Source organism: Amblyomma maculatum, chromosome 4 (assembly GCF_055883805.1).
Source record: "Amblyomma maculatum isolate TAMU_Amacu chromosome 4, ASM5588380v1, whole genome shotgun sequence".
Taxonomy (NCBI): domain Eukaryota; kingdom Metazoa; phylum Arthropoda; class Arachnida; order Ixodida; family Ixodidae; genus Amblyomma; species Amblyomma maculatum.
Window position 1 is genome coordinate 171,237,696 of NC_139347.1, and position 15,012 is coordinate 171,252,707.

Genomic DNA, 15,012 nt, shown 5'->3' on the forward strand with positions numbered 1-15,012 from the left:
TTAGTCACGCCTTTTTCTGAGTATTATCTAAGAGATGAAAGTGGTGGGAAGAAACTATATGAAGAACAGGATATTTTGGAGAGCTTGCCAGGGTTTTTGCCAATTCCTCCATTGAAAACGGTTATGACTTGCCGCTTTACAGGACGGCGGGCAATACCAAGAGGCGAAAGGATTGCACAATACGCCTTGAGCAGTGATTCCGTAGAGGAAGTTGCATGTAGGCTGCGTATGCTTCACCTATCAACAGCCTTTATGTAGAAATTTACCCTGAAGCGACAATCATTTCTGCCAGCTACTTGTCTGCGTGTCGCCGCTTACCTCGGCTTTAATAGCACGTACAGGTAAAATATCCGTAATATCAGTTATCGTAAAATATGCTCAGAGAGAATATGAGCGATCGTATACAACTCTGGAGACAATTTCTTTATGTGGACATGCTACGTGCACCATGCAACCAGTCGGGTAGCATTAAGCCGCCATTACAAAAGATAATATATAACGTTCGGTCAAAAATCCCACTTTCAAATTTATCTTATAGAGCTCTGACTAAATGGTTTATTGCATGTACTTGCACATCATTCAAGTAAAAATAGATATACCACAGTGCCGAAAAAAGTACTGCCTCAACTGCAATATACTCTAGCTGGACGGGCATAACACATTAGCAGCTTGAGGGCTACGTCATTTAGATGCAGAATGATACGGAATCATAAGCGCCGCGATGCTAAGCAGGCATCACAAGATAATAGGAGAAGCAGGGCACTCCAGGGCCCTGCAAGTGTGCTTAGGCCTACATCATTCAAATTGATGCCGCCTCGGCCGATGGCGTCGGGCGGGCTTCTGCCTTACTGTGTGGGAGCATGAGATCATCCTTGGAGATGATGCGCAAGCAGTGGTCCCGCGCAGATTGCCTCTTCCGCCCGTATTCGCAAACGCTCCTCGATACCAGGCTCCGGCTTCACTCCATGGAATCGATAAAACTGCCGCAAGACCACTTCAGGGCCTATTCGGATGCATGAACGCCCCTTCCGCGTTTCTTCCGAAATCTCACCTCGAGAATACGTCCCCCCCTAAAAGCAGCGCAAATGATGTATAGGTAAATGATTAAGGCTATATATTGGCCCAAACATGGCAGGCGAAGTGTAAATAAGCTCAGCTTTTCAAGGCAATTCTAAAAACTTTCGCCAGTAACATGAACGTTAACAGCGCAGTAAAACTTCTTTTGGGGGCAGGATGCAAAGGTCGCTGGGAAAACAGCCCAAACATGCTTTTGCATAGGGAAACAGTCGGCGCTGGTGAAGAAGAGTTTACGTAGAAAATGACGTTGGCTTCGGGAAATGGTGCGAATATTTCGGTTTATTTGTTTTGTCTGAAATTTACGCTCGCCCTTTCCCGCTTTGCGTTTATGAGGCGATATCGTTTAATGGCTCATGCTCGCGGACCGTGTCCATCAGTCCGCCAATGTTTAATGGCGTAGCTGGCAGCTGACATGCCGAGACAAAACGGAAGTATGGCTTCCTGGCATTACGTTTGGCAGGAGATGCCAACTCGGTCGTCTTTTCATATGGGAGCGATATATCAGAATCAGCTATCCAAGTACTTTGTATACCCGGAATCGCTAGGCTACGCAGTTACGTTCATATGGCTCAGATTAAGTTGGCATTTATATGTTGGCTGGTAATTTACGCTATTGCGACATCGCGAAGGTTTGGAGCGAAAGAGGTGCCGTAGTTGAGGGCTTCAGACTACCGCGCCAAAGTGGCTTTCGGCGTCGTTGCACTTTAGTGACACAAGGTGACCCCGAGAATTTTTGTTATTGCCAGGCTTCGACAGACATCAAGATACATTGCAGAAAAACATTATAAGCCGTCAGCGCCTACGACCATCGCTCTGGTCATCAGAGGGCTCGGGATCGACATGTGAAAACATGCGTGGTGTTTTGCTGTGCGTTGCAGTGCATGTAGACTCCCCAGTTCGACTCTTCAGAAGAAAATACCACATGAAGTTTTCAAACAAGTTTATAGCCCTAATCAAAATCTGCTTGAAAAAGCCATGGCTTTCACTGGAAATGAATATTCCTCTGTAGTACGAACACACCAACGCGCTCCCTCTATGGCGCCGCGCATCCAGAGACGTACTGCGTACCCTCAGGCGACAGGCAAGCCATTGATGCTCGCGGTTTTCAGCACACATATCCACGCAGCTTCACCGCACCTCCAGTGAGCCCCAGCTTACTGTATGCAACATGCTCTTCCCCCACAAGTTCGCCGCCATATGGTTAAGCCACCTGGCAGGGCGTGTCACGCAAGACGTGCGCCATCGCAGCTCGAGTTCAGCAGTGGGCGACCTCATCATTAAAGGTGAAATCACGCCTCCACTCTACATTCAATATGCTCCTAAAAGTTGTTCAGTTAGCCGTGACGACTTGAAGTGTGCCTGCGCCACAGAAGCGTAATGCGTTGACCAACAGCAGCGCTAGACGTAGGCGGCTGATCAAGGCTACACATGTTCGGCTTAAGCGGCAGGGACAGCAGGAGGCTAGCCACACCCGCGTTCGTAAAACTATAACGTGTCAGAAGTCCCGGGTCGCTGTTACTCTCAGCTGAAGCATTAGAGGAAGGTCCGGGGTCTTCTCGTCGGAGCCGCTTTCGTGAAAAGTTTGGTATACAGATAAAACAACGTCTACACAGCGAGCAGACGGTGCCACGTCCTTCATGTTTCCAAGTGGAGTTGCGACCTGGAAGCGGTTCAGGCAGCGTCGTCGCTGACTCGTGATTCTCGTCAACACTCAGGTTTTTGCGCCAGTGGAAGTTGGTTACTGAAACGAAAAGCAGGCATAGGATGCTTGGAGTAGACCCTCGAGTGAAGGCGTGTTCGTGAATACAGCAATTACTCTGGAGTGGCCCTAGTTTGATGCCCCTCAAGGCCAATGAGCAATACGAAAGTGGATACTGCCATCTTTCTGTCTTTTCCAGTGCAATACATTGTATTGCACTGACAAAAATAAGTTTCAGCCTTGTTTAAATGAACCAGTTCAGTGGTGTCACAACAGAAAATGACGCTACATTGGAAACAATAATCTTTATTTCCTGAAAAGCATCCAGTGATTGTAATGAGCTCCTATACGACAACTGGCAGAATGGAAAAATCATCAACTTAAATATCATTCGTTGCCGGGATCATTCCGTCCGGGTCACGGATTAGGGGAAATCAGAGACATGGCACGATAAATCGGTGGCCTGATGTTCTTGGTTGAGTTTGCGTCGGCGTCATTTCAAGGTCGCCGACAACGAAAACTAAAGTGATTCAATGCTTTAAACTAAAAGCAGCCTATCGAACGTCGACTGAAAGGCAAATGGTCGACAATTCATTTCCAGCTGACAACCATAATATTATAACCTAATTATTCGGTTCAGTCCATAACCACAGGACTGGAACTGTGCAGAGTGCTCCTTCGTAACACTCTGATTATCCAAGCATCACGCCAATACGAGAACTATAGTGGTGACACAGTGGTGACACTGTGGCAAAAATTGACCGGATAATGGGTCCTAGCTTCGCATTTCGGAAACAAAGTTTTTTGCAAGCGTTGCCTAAGATTCACGCCAATAAAGGGCTGATGATCTCCCACAATGGAGCCATATGATCATTTTCAGCGATCGGTCAAATATTGTTTAATAGTGGTTTTACACTTACTAGGAATATTCTGGCTACCTCCCGCATTAATAATATAGCAAACCTTTGGGTTTTGACTATAAAACAATAGTAGTAAATTACTGCATGCAGTTTGAGGCCCCACTTTATTTTCATAAGGCGTTTTTTGCTGCTTATTGTGTAATTTGCTGTAATCCCTCAAAATAAGCTTTAAATGAAAACTGTAGTATTTTGATATCATGCGTTTTGACTTGCCTGCAGAAAGCCATATAAATATTGGACTTAATTTTTCTCCGCAAGTTACCAGACATGCAGTGAGAGAAGCAAGCAAAAAGATTCTGGGGAAACCTTTTATTTATCTAATAGGTTTGTGGTAGAACGGCACCAGGCTCCATGTTTTTTCTTTCGTCCTATTGGTCTAACGAACCCGGCACTTCGGGGATGAATACCAGGACTTCAAAAAGTGCACCCTACTTTTCACGTATGTCATCTGTAATAACCAGAGTAAAACATAGCATATAATCAGGATACTGAAACAATGTTTATTATTCAAACAGAGAAGTTTAAGGAAGCATAAATTTGCATACATGTATATTGTTGTGGAGGTGGGGTTATCATACAGTATCCCACCCTCAACAGGGCTTTGCCAAGGAGTTGGTTGCGTAGCGCTCGTCACCCGTTTCGTGAACGAGGGCTGCCAGTTCTTTGGGGGGTACACCGATGGATCCGAGTCGGCGCTGATGAGATGAAGAAAAAGCTTTATACGCTATTTAAAGGCATTTACACAACGGGATTGGCTCTGGGGCCGAAAGCTAACATAGCCATACGCGACGGTCCTCGCGCATCAGCGGCTGGGAAGATTCCGCCGCATCCGCTCTCTCAGAGGGTGAACTGTTCCCGATGGACGCTAGTGACGAACTCTCTCTCGAGCGGAAACAATTCAGTCTCCGTAACCCGAGAATCCGTAGCCGCTCATATGTCCCAATCCGACGGCAGCACTTTCGCAGGGCCAATGGGAGAGCTTGGTGCGCTCTTGCTTCAAATATGCCGCGAAGCGAGAAGGGGTCCACCGCCTGGGCCACGGCGCCGAGCTGTCTCGTCGCTCAGCTCATGTTGAAATACATCCCTTTTTCCACCTTTGCACGGCTCGCCTCCAGGGCACCGGTATCTTGCAGAGCAGTATCCGAATTTTGTGAAGGAGGCGTTCGCCGGAGAAGTTTGGCGTCCGGCTGAATTTCTGGGCGTCTCTAGCCGGGCACAACAGCACCCATTAGACAATGCGCCGGGAAGACGAGCTGCTCGGATGTGGCTCGGATGCCGGGCGTGGTCGTTCGCCAGTTTCCTCCAAGCTCACGTCCAGTGTCCGTGCGACAGGTAGCCTCACGTGCCTCGGGTTCCACTCGGCAGGTCAGAATATATGTCGACAGGCTTGTTGCCGGAGCACGCCGATCAACTTCGCTCGGGTCGCACCGATGCCCTTGCCTCTCTCTCACCACTGCTAGTGTTAGGCTGTTCTGCGGCTTGCAAATCCGACCGACAACAGGCAACGCCCAACACAGGCAAGTACCCTCGGTCACCCGTCAAACATCAGACAGAGGTAAAATTTCATATTCAGTTAGCTAAATTGTTGTCCCCTTTGTGCTCCCACTACAAGAGACAAGTGTAGTATGCGGGACGAAATTAAATAGCAGATACAATTAATAATCAGTAATGGAAAAGAGTCCGCTTGAAATCCCTTGGACCGTAAACCACAACTGAGGAAGCAAGGAGGTTATTCAATTTTGCCCCGATCTGCCTACAACAATACCGTTAGCAACGAAATGCTCTTCAAAGGTAGTTATAGCTCGAATACATGACTCAAAGCATCCGAGTTCGCACCGTGCTGCTCTCTTCCGCAAGCGGCAGAACGCCTAGCACTACTCGGGCATGATACTTTTCTTTCCACTTTTTGCTTGAAAGAACAGACGAGCACAATTTAATCGATTTGTTGAACGATCTGTCTAGTACATTACGCTTTGCACACCAATCGCACATTTTCTCTGCACGGGTGCATTTGTGCCGCTGGGATCGCCGCTTCTGTTCCTTTTGCGATCGTTTGCATTTTCTCAACTTTCGAAGACAGCATTCTTTCATCCGCGCTTTTCAGCTGCAGCACTTGAATTTTTGCTTTCATCTTTTTTCGTGCCAGCTCTTTCAAGCTGCCGGTAACTGGAGCGAGTATGGCGCGGACATCGTCGGAGTACGGCGCAGCGCCTGCATCTCGGCCAGCAGCGCATGCCTCACTGCCAGTAGCGTCCGAACAAGGCTCCCTCACGCCAGCTCCCGAGCTAGGCATGTCCTCTGCAGGCTCGCCACTCAAGTTATCCTGATCCGCCGGTGTGCCGCATCACTCAGAGCTAACCGGCGCACGATCAAGTTCGTCCAACAGCTGGGGCGCTTCGGATCATATGAGGTCTATGTCCGCACTAGGGTCACAGAGAAAGGAATAGAGTAAAGAGCGGACGCTAAAATAGGGCCCAGCGGCCCAATTGACTGTAGCGCACTAAGCGGCTGATGCTTGACGCACATCCGCTTTAAATAGAAGGCGCGCAGTTTGAATGCTGAAACGCGCTGCGCCACAGCCCGCAGTTTGAATGCTAGCGAGCGCTTGCCGTACTGCCGCGCCCTGTTAGCACATTATTTCTAATCTGTACGGTGTAGTATTATTTTTCTATTTGTTTTCGGCAATGAAATATAAAATTAGGTAACAATTACAGCTGACTGGCCATGAACGCAGCTGCGTCAAAGCCTTTGTCAAACAGCAGTATTGCAGGAAAGATGCCAGGAGCTCTGTGAAATGAACATTTATTTTGCTTCATACAATAACAAAACAGATACAATTCTGTCACAGTTTGCTGCACGAAAACAACCAGGAAGAGAGACAACGTAGGATACATCAGCCTACGTGAGCATTATAAAAAAGTAAAAAAAAATTACACAAGGCAAGAAACAATACATAGGTAGACAAATGTAGCATTACATGGAGATATACATAGTATGGAAAATGATACGCAAGAAAATAGACACACTATGCTCAAAATATACTCACAGCTCCCTCATAATACTATGTATTTTATTTTAAACTCAGCTTTCAAACAAATATACTTCAAACAGTCTTGGGTATTATGACACACATTGCTTTTAGCTTAAATGCGCAGCCTTCCTCATACAGTCATACGACCTTACAGTCATACAGTCATACGAAAAATACGACCTTGGTAGCAAATTCCAGCAGACGGTTACATCTTTCATCTTCAGCATCACCTTTTTCAGATAGTTTGAAGGGTCCCTAATCACAAACATTCTGTAAGCCCGAAACATTCTGTAAGCCCGTAAGCTGGAAACCATTGACTCATGTTACAAAGTGCCTTGTAATAATTTTACAGTGACAATGTAACTAGCACTCGTTAAATACATAGCCAGAATGCTCAACAGTGTAAATATAGTTATAGTTCCTCTGTTATGCGCGTCTTTATAGCCTGGGTCTCTTTGGGACGGTAAATAGAAACCAGTCAAGCTTAGCTTGCAATATTCTCAGATGGTCAATTTGTTGGAATGTGAAAATATGTACTGATATAATATTTCAGGAAACAATTGGGACATTTATTTCATGCCTATTAACACATTTTTCATGTTAAATAACAATTATATTGTTGTAGAAATATCTCATGTGCAAATTAAATCACGTGAATTGGCTAGAAGAAAGTGAAAGCTCTAACCTACTGGTGCACTGCTGTCTTGCAGAGCAATATCAGGATTGTGTGAAGGATTGTTCGCCGGAGAAGTTTGGCGTTCGGCTGAATTTCTCGGCGGCTTTGGCCGGGCACAGCAATATACAGGTAAGGCGTACAGTCGTAAAGCCGCGGTTAATTAACCAAAGAAGACTTTTAAACATATTTATCTGAAAACGAGCAGGCTGTGTGCCGCTGTTTTGAGCGATAATCACGATATCGCCGTGAAACGGCAGATGACAGGCTGATGCCAGACAGCTGACTTTAAAGCCTTGCAAACAGTTATAGATTAACGGTTTGAGAGCCTCAGTTTAAACCATGGGCAGCTTCTCTTTTGATGCTGAGCTGTAATCAACCGTAAAGTTCCAGATAACTAAGTATCAAATAATTTAAACTGCCGAATAATGACCATCTTTTACAGAAAGCGGTGGTATAGGACGGTGAAAAATTAAAGAAAGAAATAAAGTGCAGAAAAATTCGATTTGTTACGAATTCAAATCAGTGCATCTTGATAATATTGTTACGTACGAGCAGGGAAGAAGAAGCGGGCAGTCGTTCGGACAGGAGCGCTCGCGTTAGGCCCGGCAGCATTTCATTAAACGTCATCTCACTGTCATCGAACATCTCTCTGTCATCTGTTCTCCTGTTTTTATCGGCTTGCCGCTTCGTAACATTTGGTTGGATTAGCCAGGTACTTCATCATCACCCCCGCACACTAGTCCGGAGTTTCGGCGCCGTCGGCTGAAGGGTGGGAAGCATCGTATGGCTGTTCCCCAGCCTGCCGGACCCAGCAAGACCTTGCCATTCCTCTGCCCCGTCCCCCCCTCTCCCCGTCCTGACCACACATAACCACATGACCTAGCATTTGCGACCCAGCTGACTAGATGTGTCGACTAAAGACCCCACAACCCAAGACACCTCTATGCTATGCGATGCATGCCTTGACCTCCGCCATCGGATCGTGGCAACGTGTGGTCCGAGGGTGTCCTGAGCCAAGGTTCATCGGGAATCACTGTGCCGGCAAGCCGTTATATTCTTCCTTCTTACTCTTCTTCTAGCATCCGCACATGCTCATCATCATGCCATGGAATCATCAATATTGGTAAAGTTCCTCGTCTACAATCGGGACGATCGCTCGGTGGCCCCGAGGCATGTTAAGGATGAGCAAGGAATAAGAAATGGCGGTGGCGCGGAGAGGAGAGCTCGCGCTAGGCCCGGCAACATTTCATTGAACGTCATCTCACTGTAATCGAACATCTTCTCTCTGTCCTCGGTTCTCCTATTTTCATCTGCTTGCCGCTTTGCAACGATATTGTGATTGAAAGCTACAGCGACTACACAGAAAAAATTATGGGTGTTCTCTTGTACATAAGGACCGACGTACGGGCATTAAAGCATTTAAAATGTTTTAAAGCAAATGAAATTCTTGCGATTGTGGCCTCGGCATCGCAAAAAAAAGCTGTTTCGACAGCTTGCAGCGGAGCATGCTTAGAGCGAAGACGTACCAAAAAACATGAGAAACGTTTCGCCGCAATGCGCCTTTTCTCACAAAATTCGCTGATTTCACTGCTTTCAAACTAACTTAGAGGCATACAGCTGTAGAAGAGTACGCGCTCCTACAATTTCTTTTCTGAATGAACGAAATATATAATTCTTACCTTTCTGTGGCATTGCTAAGCCCACAACATCGGGCTTGACATTTCACAAAGCCTGTTCCGTCTCTGCTCCTGGATAACACGTGTGAACGCAACCCCAGAGAGGAAAGTTGGTGGGCGCCATGCTAATGTACAGGCTTTAAGCATTATTTTTTACCTCACTATCCTATTTGTTGTTACTGTTCGTGCACTGCCCCTTTCTTTACCCAAGCTCATGTGTGTATCACAAAGCTTATTATCTTTGTAATGTCTTCAATGAAATATTTATCGTCCTACTACTACTTTCCAGTGAAAACACTCAACGCTGTGATCTGTTTCTCCAAAAATGCTACCCGGTGGCCTGTAGTACTCAAACTACTGGGTGTAAATAACAAAACAGCTGGAACTCTATTTAACATTACTTAAATAGAATGACGCTTTTGGCTAACTAGGGCACGAAAGGTCTAGTCAGCATGTATCTTCATTCTATTTTTTTCTTATATATGAAATAACCCCGCACTGTGTCACAAAAAAGTTTTGCACATCGCATATGCGCGGATATTCTAGCTCAGAGGGGCGAAGCTCTGTGCAGTCAAGTTATCGATTCGAACACGTTTGCATTCCAACTGCATTAAAAAACGAAATGAGCCAAAAACAGTTATATTGCAGAGGGGAGATGCTGCATGCTTTTATGATAAATTCACCACATTAAGTTCCGTACACGTAAAAAAAGCAAATTTAAACGCACCACTTAACACATAAGAGACCGCAAAAGCATATGAAACACAGGAAACACGAGTTTACAAGACTGCAAACGGCTGGGAGCAGAAAAACAGCTCTTCACAAAAGGCAAAGATTTAGTATGCGCTACCACATGGCGCAAGGTAAACTGAGAGTGGAACTTGTCACATGGCTGCTTGCATTCATGTAGCCGGCCCAGTTTGCGCACGTGCGCCACGTTTGATTCCAATATCATTGTTCTGCCTACTGCACCAAATAAAACTGCGTGCAAAGCCGTTGAGGCAATCTTCTCGCGTAAATATATTACGTCTGTTAAGTTTTGGTCCATTACACAGACGCCGCTTCAGCCGTGTCGAAGCAGTTCATTATAGTGAAGGCCCTTTGTGATTTTCTCGGGATTCCAGCACCAGAAGGGCATACCAATTTCAACGCAAAACGTGACGTTCTTTTGGAAACATTGGCGTGTTTGTGGTCAAACATCAGGCAAAGAACTAACGCGGTACCTGGCACCATTCCGATCCAGCATGCATGTCTTCAGTAGCCGCTTGACTAAGGTTTGCTTAACTCATATTCCACGCGTTGCGCATGCCTTTGTCTGTTACCTTTGGATTCGGTGAATACGTTTAGTCTTGATTCTTTAGTTTTATGCGCCTTATGCTTGAGTCGCATATAACCAAAAACGTCAAAAACCTCTTATGGCTTATCAGCTACATATGCTTCGACCGAACTAAAACCTCACATCAAACTTACCACGATTTTGCAGCACTTATTCCTTCATAACTAAAGATAATATCTAAGGATCAGTGGCAAGTCACGATCCAATACTGCCACCTTGCAGAAGTACTGTAGCTAATATTTGGAACATAATATTTAGCATGCGGCCATCTAAGGCACTGCCATGGTGTGGCATTGCCAATATGGGGCGAAGAATGCACCGCCAGGCCATTCGTTGAAAGTGTTCTCCTTTGGCAGGGCCAATATTGGAGAAACTGGAAACTAGGGCCTTTATAGGCGATGAATTCGAATAACAGCGCCAATATTGGGGGACCAATGCACAGCCAGGCTCTTTTGTGGAAGTGTAATGAAGTGGCATTGCCATAGCGGGGCCAAAAGTGGACAATGAGTACCTTCGTAAGTACGCACTCATTTGGGGTAGCACTGCTATTGTGATAAATACAGAGGATAACTACGGCCATCGGTTGAAAGGGTCACAGACTGGCATAGCCAATATTGGTACCTCATACGTGTAGAAGGGCCATCATTGCTACACACGGGAAATGGCATCGACGATACTGAGGAGAGTGGAGACGCAAGTTGTACGTAGCGCTAGCATTTGCCAACAGGCTCTAAATATTGGGCCAGTGTCTTATGCTGCTTGGGGTAATTGCGCTGTGTCTAAGCAGTGTTTAGAGCCATGAACTAAAGTTTGTAACAAAGATCTTAGTAATCCCAGCGCGAAGCGTTCCCTTCCGCGATTCCCTGAGCGGTATGTTTGACGTCACAGCTAACTTTGAGCAACATGCTGGCTCGTACATTTAGGCGAACATCGTCATCACAGTTTCGTAGTGCCATAACGGGTCGTCCATCATATTCGGCCAAGAACGCTCAGACAGTGGAAAAGGAAGCTTGAAGTTGCGGAAGTGAAGCTTTTCTAGCACATGTGCTATATTTCTTTAGTATCCTAAATGCCTCTAAAATTTCGCGGGCCATCTTTTCCGGTCTTTTCTTAATCTATAGGTATTTCTCAGGCTCCCTTGTTCTATCATTAATACATCTCCCAGTTTGGCCTATATCTACTTTTCCCCACGTCATTAGAATCTCATAAACCACTGTACCATACAGCCTAGAAAACGCTTTACATGCGTCTTATCACATTGTAATTTCTTACTCCTCCCTATTCTTGCACAGAACTATCCACATTTTTTGGCGCAGAAAACGCAACCGGAGACCCCTACCTGCCTGCCACCTTTTTCAGGCACTACACAACTATGTGTATGTAAGACCTAGTTGTGGGGACTCATTTCCCAACTTTGCTGCAATCCTTCTTTTCTTTTATTTTTTGAAGAATAGCCTCAGCCACCCACCTACGCACCACCTTTAGCCCTTAGCAATCACCCAGGAGAGGGTGTGGCTGTATATACGGTCCGTGGAATTTATGAGCAAACTGTGCTTCTCGTCCCAGATTATCCTGAAAACATGGGACGTTCTACTCAGGCCATGAACAATATCAGTAAAATCAAAAGAGGTGAACTCAAATAGTTTTGCCAAGCTGTGGTTTCAATACGTCATTTATCTGAAGAAAGACTATATTGCAGGAAGCAACAATCACGACAAATTTGGAAGTAAATTATAGTGCTGATTTAAAAAGAAAACATTGCATTTCATGATCTTGATGCAATAGTTCGTTTCGATATTTCGTATCATTTCGTATGAGTTGACTGGATGACATTTCTCAACGAAGGCTACACAGGCAGCCTGTTTGCTGTGCATGACGTCCAAGGTTTTCAAATGGCATAATTATTTTTCTTATCTACACACGGCTTTATTATTTTTAAAAAACATTTCGTAGAAGGAAATTATTTTAAAAATATATAGCAAATATTAAATTTTCTTTTAAAAGGAAGTCTAATAGCCATCTCGCACTCGCAGATTTGACAAAAGTGCCAACGTGCTAAAATCCGACACATCCTCCCTAAATATTTCAAGCAGACATGCTGGCCTTTGGAGGGTTTTAATTGAAGATAATATCAAACGGCTACATAAACTACAAATATAAATTCTTGTCTTCCATGCCTCACAAATTAGGCCTATATGTTGTGCTCATAATATGATAACTGGCTTTACTGACTGCATCCCAGTTTATTTGACCCTGCACCACAATTAAGTATAATTGAGAAAGTTCAGGAAGTGCACCTTTTGTTTCTGCTAGCATCTCTGGTCAAAAATGTATGGACGGCTGTCTCCGTAGACCCTAATTGTGCGTTTTTTTATCAGTCAGGCACGAACAGTTTCAAATTTTCTTAACTTTGCGTCCGTTTTGTATGTTTCAGGTAGATATGCATCATGCTAACGATTCATGTCAATTATGACGAAAACAAATATGAAATATTGTCAAGTAGTGGTGACCAGGGTCGATGACACAAATGAAGAGTCGGTGATTGCACAGAAGAAACTCTTTATTGGCCTTACTTGCGCCCGTAAAAGAACTAAGCAACTCGGCGGCTGCGATAGCAACCAAGGTGCTCGTAGATATCGAACAAAGAATGCCCGTCACACTCGTCAACGGTAAATATAAAGGCTGCTCAGAACAATCTAGATAACGTCGCAAACTGCTACTAGTACAACTTGGAACATTGTAGAAACATACGCAAGTAATTGGAATCTTCGAGACAGATCTCGGCGCATCGTTCGCGACAAAGAAAATGATAACGCGTAGTATCGCGACAACGAGCATGAGCAAACACGGGATACAAAACTGATACGCGATTCAGAAGCATAGTGATAAGGCCGCATGCTGGCGGCTGTTAAAAAATAACAAATACAGTTTTCAAAGTTTTGCGGCAATACACCCCCTTAAAAAAAAAAAAAACATCGCCTCGATGATCCAAAACAAGGCAACTTCAACATAAACACTACAAAGTTTAAATGCCACAGCTTCTTTAACGCGCGTTATATGGCTTCAGTCGTACAACATGTACAATTTCTGGGCGTACGCGTGCCCTTGTAATGCTGACGTTCCGTCGGGAAGGACTTCATAGTCCAGTGGTCCGATGCGGCGAATGATTTTGTACGGCCCAGAGTATCGACGGAACAACTTTTCACTTAGTCCGCGACGGCGAATTCGTGTCTGTTAAGTTGCCGGGCTGTTGTAGAGGAGGGGAGCACTCCAAAACAGCCGTCTCGCTTCTTCTGTTTGTCTTTTCTTTCTGATTGTTAACTTTGTTGTCAGGGGTTTTTTGTGAGGACGCGTCCGGGCGCCCGTTGAACTTGAAATACGCGAGGAAAAGTTATTTAACCGGGAGTTCGGGGCTGAGACCTTGTGAGGTGGCGGTCGGACCGTGAGACAGAGTAAGGATCACGGCGCCAGACACGGGAATTATGACTCTCGGGGAAAACTACCTACGCCGCATCTGCCGCTCGTACCACTTAACGGGCCTGCAAATGTGCACGCGGCAGTGACCTCTGGCCTCTGCGACCGGAGGAGTGTGCTGGTTGCTGCTGCAGCCGCGTGGGAAACACAGGGTCGCCTTACCGATAGCACACGTTGTTTCAGTTTCGAAGACAGATCCGTACAAGTCAGGTGTACCGGCGACGCGGAGACTGCGGAGAGCGAACCGGGTCGTCGTGTAACCTGTCAGCTCGGACCAATAACGGGCGAAGGTTTATGAGTTCCCTGCTCAGCCCATTACCGATGGGACGGCACCGACGCAACCGTAAGCTGTCAACACAAAAACTGACGGTCGCTCGCAAGCGGGACGTTTACACACAAGCGGTGTCGTGTTTCTGGCTGCGCGAGCCGGGGGTGCCGTTTCTAATGCGATGCCTTCGTATTATTCAAGCGGAAAGGCGCACACCGCGCCGTCGAGCTGTCGACCCTCGCGTGAACATAAATATCCCCGCGGCGCTCTCGTCGAGCCGGCCATGGCGCGGGAGAACAGTAGGGCACATCCGGTGCTGTCGGTTCTAAAGTTGACGGAAACATCGGCGCAGCACACGGCGCTCCTGTTGGTCAGCGTGGTAGGAAAAAATTCTCTTCTTTTTCCCGCTCTGCTTACGGCCAGCGGGGTCCGGACACCACCCTCGTATTTCTTGCTGCCCTGTGTGCCCTTGCACGTGTATGCATTGCTGGTGAAAGTGAAAGTGGCGTTCATGTATCTTTAGTAATTTGTTGTCTCGTCCCTGATTTTGAGAGAGTATCTGTGCGTCGTCTCAACAGGGGGAAAGGGCGAAGCCCTGTGTGCCCTAGCACGTGTATGCATTGCTGGTGAAAGTGAAAGGGCGTGCATGTGTCTTTGCTAATTTATTTTGTATCGCCCATGACTTTGAGAGAGTATCTGTACGTCGTCTCCACAGGGGGAAAGGGCGAACGATTGGTGGGAGGCACGCGCTGCTCGCGAGGGACCAATCTCGGAGGTGCCGATGTTGCCTTGGCTTTTTAAAATGTGGCGTTGTCATTCTGATTAGCTCGAAGAAGCTCTTTTCCTCCAATTGGC